This window comes from Typopeltis vanoorti, chromosome 20 (genome assembly GCF_054136105.1).
Source record: "Typopeltis vanoorti isolate ZY-2024b chromosome 20, IOZ_Tvanoo_1.0, whole genome shotgun sequence".
NCBI classification, from domain to species: Eukaryota; Metazoa; Arthropoda; class Arachnida; order Uropygi; family Thelyphonidae; genus Typopeltis; species Typopeltis vanoorti.
In genome coordinates, this window is record NC_143568.1 from 29649407 (window position 1) to 29660096 (window position 10690).

Below are 10690 nucleotides of genomic sequence, written 5' to 3' on the forward strand. Positions count from 1 at the left end.
TCTACCGTTTCTTCCTTCTCTTTGCACAATCTGCATTTACTGTCTTCTTGAAATTTTTTGCATTTTTGCCTTCATAACGTTGGTTTTAATGGCCTGTCCTTGTGCTGCAAATATTACCGACTCTGTTTCTTTGTTTAGTGCTCCCTTTTTCAACCATTACCAGGTGAAATTCTCAGCACTGTCCTCTATGCTGTGAAGGTACTTTCCATGCAATGCCTTCTTTTTCCATCTTTCAGTTCTCACTTTTACTTGGTTCGTCTTCTACTCCAATTTGGTCTCCATGGGTTTAAATAAACCTTCTTTTCTTACCTCAATAAGACATTCTTCCATTGTTTGCAGCAGATAATCATTCAGATTTCGTTTTTCCTCTTCAATAACTTGCTTCACTTGTAATAATCCTCTACCTCCTCTTTTGAGTGATAGAGAGCCTACCAATGTCACTGCGAAGATTGAGGGAATGGTGCACTGTCATTAATTTTCGAATTTTTAGGCCCAAATTCTCAAACTCTGCTGGGTCCATTCAGCAATGCCTGATGAATATCTCTGAATGGGTATCGTCCAGGTGTTGATTGCTTTTATCAAATTTCCAGCAATAAGCATTCAATTAAGGAGTTTTCTTAAAAGCGTTATGTTTTCTGCACTAGTTTTTTCTTTGATTTTCTTGTGGAGAATTTTGATGCTTCTAAAATATCCAAATATTTGCAGCTATCTTCGAATTTTATTGCCTTGTTTTTTCGCCATTGAGCAGCTCGATTTCGTTCAGGTCTAAAAACTTTCCTCTTGTTATTCCAGCAATTGCGCATTTGTCTAAGCCGAAATCCACTGAAATATCTTGACTGAATAGGTGCACAGTGTTTAGCAACGATCCCAGTTCATTCTCCGATTTAGCGTACAGCTTCAGATCGTCCATGTATGAAAGGCGAGACATCTTTGCACTTTTTTGGGGAAGTTTGGTAACCATGAGCAGTTTTATTTAAAAGTATAGTTAAGGGGATCAATGAACAAATAAATAATATAAGAAAGGAGATAATGAGTCTCCTTGAAAAATACCTCATTTTATGTTTACCTTCCCAATTTCTTCACTATTCAGGACCAACATTGTTTTCCAATTTTTCATGCTGATTTGCAAGACTTTTTATAATAATTCGTTTTCTCTAATACCGAATAGTTGTGTGCATTTTAAAATCCAACTATGAGGCACGGAATCAAACGTTTTTATAATCTATCGAAGCCATATGAAGGTTGGTTTTTCTGCGTTTACAATGTTTAAAAACCATTTGTCAACAGCGATTGGTCTTTCGTGCCTCTCAAATTTTGGTTCAATTGGATAAAAATGATATGCTGAAGATAGCTGTATATTTTGTCAGGTAGAATGCCTGTGAGTAGCTTCAAAAGGTGTTGGTCGGCAGGTCATTGGTCGGAAGTTTTCTCGCTTTGAACCTTTTTCTTTATCTTCTATGATCAAAAACGTTTTGCCTGTTGTGAGCCACCCTTCTTTGCTTTGTCCTTCTAAAACATCGTTAAACTGGTTAGCAAGTCTTTTGTGTAAGCCTGTCAGATATTTCAATCGGTAACCATGTAATTCGTCCTTCTCAGATGTTGACCAATTTGTTATCCTTTTAGCTTGTTTTTGAACTATTTCAGTTGTTATTCTCAGTTGGTCCATTTTTCGTAATGGTGATTCGTTCAGTCAACTTTGTCTTATTATTGTGGCTCCTCTTAGGGTTGTCTCATAGGTTTTGCAAAAATTTAAAAGTAATTATATATATTTTTTTAAATTACCATTCCTGCAGCTATCACGTTTCTTGTAAAATTGATGCTGATTCGCGCGAAACATCGAATTTTGCTTGTACTGTTCAATGCGTGCACTTTATCCTCTTATTTTAGCTGCAACTGCAACTTTTGTTTGCTTCAGTTCTTCTACTATTTCATATAGGTTGTCTTCCAATATTATATCTCTTTATATGATTATTTCGTGTTTTTCAGCTTCTTTTCCTTAAGGTTTTTCAAATTCACACGTCTGTTCTAAGTTTAAAAATTTTATTCTCCAGTCGATTCTTCCACTTTGGTTTCTGAGCTTTATTGCTTTTGGGTTCACTAATCTTATATCCTAATTCAGATATTACGACATAGGCTATCGAGTACATAAGTGGACTCGTTTATTCAATAGTTCCAGTAGGAATAGCCACTGCAGCATTATTGGCTTCTTGTAGAAGTTCCTTCAGCTTTTGCTGAGGTACATGTCTCAATACTGGATGCCTAACTCGTTCCACGTTGTTGTTCATTTGCTCGATAATTTTTGTAGCTAGTTCCTTCTTGTTCTTGTTCCTTCTCCGATAGATTCCTTTCAACTATTTCTATATTTTCAATGACACTGGATAAAAGACAAAACAGAAAACCTTCCGCATTTTTCCAAGTTCATTCTGAGAGGTTAATGAGAATGCCATAAAAAAGTCAGCCGTTATGATAAGCATCCCCTCGGTTAGTATGATTAGTTAGAGCCAGTATATCGCAAGTTAAATATAATCCGTTTATTTTTTTTTTGACTTCGCTAAAGAAGAAAAATCAGCCTTGTGGTAAGAAACTCCTATTACATACGAGTAGACTGAAAACTGAAGTAAAATAGCTGAAGATCTGAGGGAGGAAAAGTACAGAATCTAATTGAAAAATGCTTTCCATACTGCTTGAAGTATCCACTTGTATTTCGCTTGCTATGTCGCTCGACACGCTTGACGGTAAGCATATTTTAAGATTACTATTCATACTATAATTAGTCTTTGTTAATGATAATGAATCTGTTATATGGAAATAACTTCTTCGAAGCGTAGAATTATAACAAAAATGAATGAAAAATACATGTTAACTATTTGTATTATTTACAATAATAAATTCATTATTACATGATAAATGCTACGTTTTATATCCTACAACCACAATGTCAAATCATATTAACAAATATTCCTCACTTACCTGAGGAAAACGTTTCTTCCACTGAGTAGACATTTCTAGGAGACATAGGCATGCTGTGTGTATTAAGGATGCTAGAAATATTTGACTATAGTACTCTTGACAACAAAACGAAATTTGTAATCCTTCAACTGTTACTAGAGCATTATAATTGAGCAATCACTTGCAAATGCTTTATTGTTTTGGCTTGTTTTCATGTAATTTTTCATATTTTTCATTGTTGCCTTTTTATTGTATAAATTAATTGTTTCTTTAGTCACGGTTTAGTTTGCTGTTTTCGAATATATTGTAATATGAAATTAATTACTAAAATAAAATGTATTTTGTTCTACTTTCAGAATGGAAATTTCGTCCAATGGAAAACCCAGGTGTGTAAAAAAAAGACCCTTCCGTTATTTTAATTGTTTCGCGCGATATTTATTGATAAGTTATAATATATATATATATATATATATATGCTTCATTTATTTTCAGATCTCTTCGAGGGAGACATACTTGGCATCGATTCTCGTCAGGTAAAATGAGTAAAATAAATAAAAATTCATTTTGTTGAATTTTTTCTTGACAATTATTCATAAGACTAATGCTAAGTTTCTGAGCTATGTGATGAGCTGAGTTGAAATGGAGGTAACGTCCAGCATTTGTAGGTTTTCTGTATACAGATAAGTTGATAGTATTATTGGATTGTTTCTTTATTAAAATGTCAAGGAATGGCAGATTTTTATCTTTTTCCATTTCTAATGTGAATTTGATGGTATTGTGGAAACTATTGATTTGGTTGAGGTAATTCATTAGTTCTTCTTTTGTATGATCCCAAATGATAAAGATGTCATCTACATATCTGTACCAAATCCATAGCTAATCCAATGAGTTGTTTGTAGATCGTTTCTTGCTAAATGAAATAGAAGTTAAACAGTGATTGAACAAAGTAGTGATTTTTCTTGGGAACAATTTGTCTAAGATGTTGATGACTTCAACCACTGGAATGTTAGTAAACAGAGATGTGATGTCCAGGCTTGCTAGTATATCCTCTTCAAAAATAGGGATGTTTTTTATTTTATCTATAAAATGTTTTGAGTTTTTAATATAAGTATCCGAGACGTGAATGTGTTGTTGTAAAATCTTCGCAAGATACTTGGATAGTTGGTAAGTGGGAGAATAGATTCCATCAACTATTGGACGTAATGGTATACCTTCTTTGTGAATTTTTGGAAGAACATACAATCTAGGAGTAAGTGGGTGCATAGATTTTAATTTTTTTTATAATTTCTATAGGCCAATTATTCATAAGTGAAGACAGTATCATTTACTTCGGATTTTAATTAATATTATAATTTCGGAATAAAAAACGTTTTCTTTCAGTAGCATAAATTTTTTCTTAACCCCAGGAATTAGTAATTTAATTTGAGAGGATTTTTTATATTTTGTCAAGCCTTCTGATATCGTAATAAAGAGAAAGCAAAAGCAAAGTTAATGCGATGATTGTGCTCTAATTAATATATAAATTTACAAATTTATTTATCAATTTTAAATATAATTATTACACTGATTATTCGTTAAATAATACTTTTTGCTATCGCATTCACTTAAGACCAGTAAAAGGAAAGCAAATTTATATTTTTCAGATTGGTTAACTTGCGTTAAAAATAAATAACCTTTCGTCGATTAGACTTGCTTCCCAAACTCGCAAAAGCTGCCCTCATAATCAATTTTAATCGTCTTTCTTTTTATAACAACAACCAATCATCAAAATCCAGAAAAGCCAACACAGAAACAGTACACTCTCGCATCCTCACTACTCGTTTTAAATTTAATCCTTGAATATTTGACGGCTCAACAAAAATTGTATTAGGTAATGTTTATTAAACATGATATAATGAAATAAGAAACGCATGATTTAAAAAAGGAATATTTAATACAATATCTCATGGATGAAGGGAAGAGCACAAGTAGACTTCCAGTTTAGCGCTGCTGGTTTCTGGTTTATCTTTCTAGTTACTTAAATTAATTTAATTCAGGAAGACGGTAGTTGATTTTCTCACTTACATTTTTCTCCTTTTTCGTCTGGTATACAAGTACAAGAGATACTGTTGTTTATTGGAACATTGTTTCTATGATTACAAGAATGAGTCTGCTGTTTGGCTAATGAATAGTAATACTTAATTAATGATTAAATTTGTATGAAAAAGTTACCTTGATTTCAGTATAACGTATTATTAGCATATTTTATTATTTCAGGACCGAAACTCAATGACCAATCCTGTTAAATTTTGGACAAATGCTGAAGTTCCATATGTGATTGACAAATCTTTTCAAAGTAAGCTAATCCTGCCACTTTACATTTCAAATTTAAACTTTCTTCGTTTGGCAAGCGTATCAGCTCATTGGCATTTAGCTTTTCAAACTCATCGGCATAAGAAACAAAATTACGAATGCAGAAATTCTGTAATATGTATTCATCAGTTTTATCGATAGCATGGATGAGGGAATTATTAACATTTAATAATTAAAATTGTGATGTACCTAATTTTGCTTGTTTTATTTATTCTACACTCTGTGTCCAAAAAGAAACCGAACTTTTCGAAAATAGAAGAAACTAGTGGCGCCACCTATTGTATCTTTTTGTTGTCGAAAGCGGCAACCTTCATTAGTGTTGTGTCAACTGTTTGTGACATTTGTTTCATTAGAAGCCGAGTTATAGTGCCAAGAGTGACAGTGTGTTTTGATGAACAGTCGGAAAATGAGTTTCAAACAAGAGAGAGCTGCGATTGACTTTTGTGTTAAAATTGGTAAACGGTTTACCGAAACGCATCAAATGCTTCAAAAAGCATATGGTGATGAATACTTATCGCGTACTCGAGTTTACGAGTGGTTTATGCGATTTCGAAGTGGTGGTGAGACGCTTGAGGACGACAAAAAGCCGGGCCTTCCAAAAACTGGACTGATCGAAGTTAACATCGGGTTTTCATCAAAGAAAACCCGAAATCGTCCTTGAGATTAATTGAAGATGAATTGGGAATTCAAAATCAACTGTGCAAAGCATTTTGACCGAGAGTTTGGGCCTTAGTAAATTGAATTCGCGATTTGTTCCCCACAAGTTGATCGACGACCAAAAAATGTATCGAATTGAACACTGCAAGGACCTCATTAAAACCGCTCGTAAGGACTCAAACTTCCTTGAAACGATCGTTACTGGTGACGAAACTTGGTGTTTTGATTATGAGCCCGAAACAAAGCGCCAGAGTGCTGAGTGCAGACTACAAGAAGAGGGGCATCCGAAAAAAAAGTCGCTTGGAGAAGTCAAAAATGAAGATAATGCTGATTTGTTTCTACGATTCCAAGGGCATTGTACACAAAGAATTCGTTCCGCTGGCCAAACGGTCAATGGTGAGTTTTATCTCGAAGTTTTGAAGAGATTGATAACGAGAATTCGTTGCGTACGGCATGCATATCGTGACGACCGACTGTTCGTCAAAACAAACTGTCACTCTTGGCACTATAACTCGGCTTCTAATGAAACAAATGCCATAAACAGTTGACACAACACATATGAAGATTGCAGCTTTCGACAACAAAAAGATACAACAGTTGACTCCACTAGTTTCTTCTATTTTCTAAACTTTCGGTTTCTTTTTGGTCAGAGGGTGTATGTAATGAGCGGGTACTCAGCAACTCAGTCGGTATAGATGAAGCGTTTTGGTTTGAATGACCTAGGTTCGAATGCTGTCCGCCACAATGAACCTTTATTATTATTATTTTTTTAATTAAAGGTATGAACCGTACTGATGTGGAGATGGAGGGTTTCTCATCCCTTAAAACACGCAAATCGGCCTTGGAACACACATATCTAAAGACTTTAAATACTTACCCTTAGAAGAATGCAGAAGAGGAATGGAAAGCCGGTGTATTCTACGCAAACAAGGCACTGAACATTCAGACTTTTTTTTATAATTATCATTCAGGATGAAGTAACCTTATTAATATTAGACACGTCTCTCATAAGAAAGACCACCAGTGCTTTTCCTAACCGCTTACTTTAATAATCTTTCCTCTTCTACCTTGTACGGTGTCGAGGTAATTATTCTTGCAACCGTAACCCGAGGATAAGGTGGTTAGCCCAATGCCTCCCAGAGTGTCGTATGTCTGTTGATGTGTGTGTGTTCACAAGCCGGTTTGCTTATTCTGGGGGACGAAAACTCCACCTACCTCCGTATGAGACCGGACGTCACCGACGAGAATCGAACTCAGGTGTTTCCGGCCAAGGCTCATTTCATATGAGCTACGGAGGCTCTCTTTTCCTTACCAATAGAATAATTTCCTTTTTTAAGAAAAATTAGGTAATTTTTAAAGCAGTTTTAAGTAACCTTTCAAATTTTATTACTTTTTTTTTTCTTTAACTTGAATGGAATTGCACTGTAAGAACGAAGGAAGACACTGCATTCACTTTCTCTTTGTAGAACATCGAAATATTGTAATGCAAGCAATGTCTGCATTTCACAATCGAACTTGCATCAGATTTCGTCCAAAAGTAAACCAAGACAGAAACTACATCCTCATACGAGTGGGAGAGGGGTAAGTATGTTTGATATCCCCCTGAATCTTCTGAATATAATTTCCTGAATTTCCAGATATAATAAAAGAGAATTAAAAAAAAAATGGCAATCATTGAAAGACTTTATCCAACGCATTATTACAACTACAATGAACGTATTGATCCTATTAAATTTTAATACTGTTTTTTATTTCTATACCGAGATTGACTTCTTCCAGATGCAATTCCCATATAGGGATGGTCGGAGGAGTGCAGCATGTTAATCTGGGTCATAGGTGTGACCATACTGGAATCATAATGCACGAGTTGGGTCATGCTGTGGGATTATGGCACGAACATACCAGACCGGACAGAGACGATTATGTAAACATATTTTGGGATAACGTCATACCTGGTAAATAAAATCATTGCATCACTAATTTTTGTAAGATTTATTTTATACTGGTTTTCACATAATGTTGTACTTAGATGTCTAGGAATATTGATGAATGCCAACACACACACACACACACACACACACACACACACACACACACACACACACACACACACACACACACACACACACACACACACACACACACACACACACACGCACGCACGCACGCACACACACACACACATTAATAATAGATAAAATATTCTTGTTTCAGAACAGAAGCACAACTTCGACAAAATGCCTTCTTGGGGAACAAACCTTCTTGACGAGCGTTTTGATCCCGACTCTGTTATGATCTATCACTCCTACTCTTTTACTAAAAACAAAAAGAAGACGATGTCTCTCAAAATCCCTGGAAAGGAATTAGTGTCGGCTGCCAAGAAGTATGATTTCACTCCAGCAGATGTAAGACGTATTAATAAACTCTACCAATGTTTTGGTATGTACGTTCAAAATAATTGAAATTTGCGTCAGTTTGAAATATTAAAGCGCGAGCTGCACAGTTCAAAAATTGTAAATACAAAAGATTTTTTTTTCAGGCAACACCCGTCCCCCTGTTCCAAAAATGACTCGATATAAATGTGATTTTGAAGTGAATGAATGCTTTCTTTATAATCATCCAGAGACTGAACCTAATACTCATTGGATTCGAAGGGTTAACGAAACACTTGGCAACCGGAGAGGTAATTATTTTTTATATTTTTGTTGGTTTGTTGTGAAATTGTCATTGCGGTTTTCAATCATCCAAACTTCAAACTATGATACTTCCATCTCACGTTAATTAGCAAAAAATAAGTAAAATATTGTAGAAATCATAAAAAATGCGTTTCCTAGTAGCATTCTTTTTTTTATTGTGGCATCATTCATTATCATAACTGTTGAAACCTGAGTTGCTGTTTGTAACTTTTGTGCTCTAAACAATTTCCCTACTTCGTCAGGAGTTAATTTTGCTTTATAAAAGTTTCTCTTCAACCAGCTCTTTAAAAAACGAATCAATAAAGCTCTTATAAAATGCTTAAAATGCTCATCTTCTGCTATAACTTTCTTAACTTGATCTCCCTAATATGTTTCCTACTCCAGAGAACCAAAGGTGATATTTGAAATCTTCCAAACCATTTTGTCCTAATCGACATTCAGGATTTCAAATCAGTTCCTTCATCATGGCTGATTTGTAATCGTAATGTCTTTTTATGTTTTATTAAGAAATCAAACTTCTGTCAGTTTTTTTTTTCAAATGCAGTAACGCTTCTATACGATCCCAGAAATCTTATCGATGTATTCGCATCAATAAAGGCTCTTCTTATCCATTCAGACGATCGTAAATCAATCAGACATTAATCAGACAATCCAGTTTAGGAATGCAGATGTTCTCCAAATACTTCTTTGATGTTGTACGGCTGAAACTTGCTAATCTGAGTTTGGTGAGTAAGGTCACATCCAAATACCACACGTATGATCCAGTTTGCACAATATGTCAGAATCCATCCACTAAAATTGTCGATTACCGACAATTCAATCGGAAATTTGCTGATGGCATTCCTCAGTAGTAGTTCTCCGCTTGATACTACAAGAACCATAAATGTCATGAATATCCATGTACGTTTAAAAAGCAAACCAGCATCTTTTCAAGTCACGCTTATGGTTATATGTAATCAATACGACAACACACAACAGGAAAATGCTCCAACATAACTGCATGAACGTGGCTACGTGGCTAACTCATGATATTAACAGTCAGACAGCATTTGTTTCTTGCAGAGATATTATGAATTGACCGTTACTTCTTAATTCAGATTCATGTTGATTATACAATTTTTGGCTTAAAATTACTCAAGGATCAAATCTCCATAGATCTGCATGGAACCTTTTCGTTTTTTTGAAAAAAATCTGCAAATTTTCACTGAAATAGTTCTATTTAAATCAAAACTGGGATGACTGGACAACTCTTAATATCAATCTAAAATACGAATTCGTTAAAACCCAACCCGATAGACAGATGGACGGTTAAGCCAATTTAATCAGGCAAATAGATATCGTATTTTTGTGAAATTCATCTAAAATGATAACGTATTAAAATATTAACAGTTAAATGAATATTAAGAAAACGAAAAAGAAGAGAGATGAAAAATGAAAAATTACGGATTTGTGTCATAATCATAGCGTAAAATCCAACATGGACAATAAGGACTAACTATCCTGTTTTGACGATTTGCGGATTTAATTTAGAAATATAAATTTAAAAATAGCTGTTTATTTTTATTTCTTTTATAACTTAGCGAATTTAATGAGATACAGACACTAGGACTTTATGTGCAATTTAATTTTATACCTATATCTGTATTTTAGGTAGCTTTATGTCTGTGAAAGCAAGCGAAGCCAGTGACCATATAGTGAACATGAAGTCTGTTAGGCTACACGTGCAATGGGCAAGGAAGGCGTGTCTATCATTTGACTATTACATCAATGGTGAAGGAGCCGATTGGATACAGTTTGCTTTGCGTCAATATCTTGTAAACCGCTTCACCCCATTTTTTACTTCTTACCAAAAATCTGATTCCTGGAAGTCAGTATCAATCGATTTAGATCTTTCGACTGATCAGATAATGGTTGGTATATTTTTAATCTCTGTGTACATTCTGTTACAGTTCTGATATTAATTACATTTTAATACACTATATTATAGTTCTTTTAAGTACACATTCGATTTTTTTTTATTCATGGCTTATTAATTG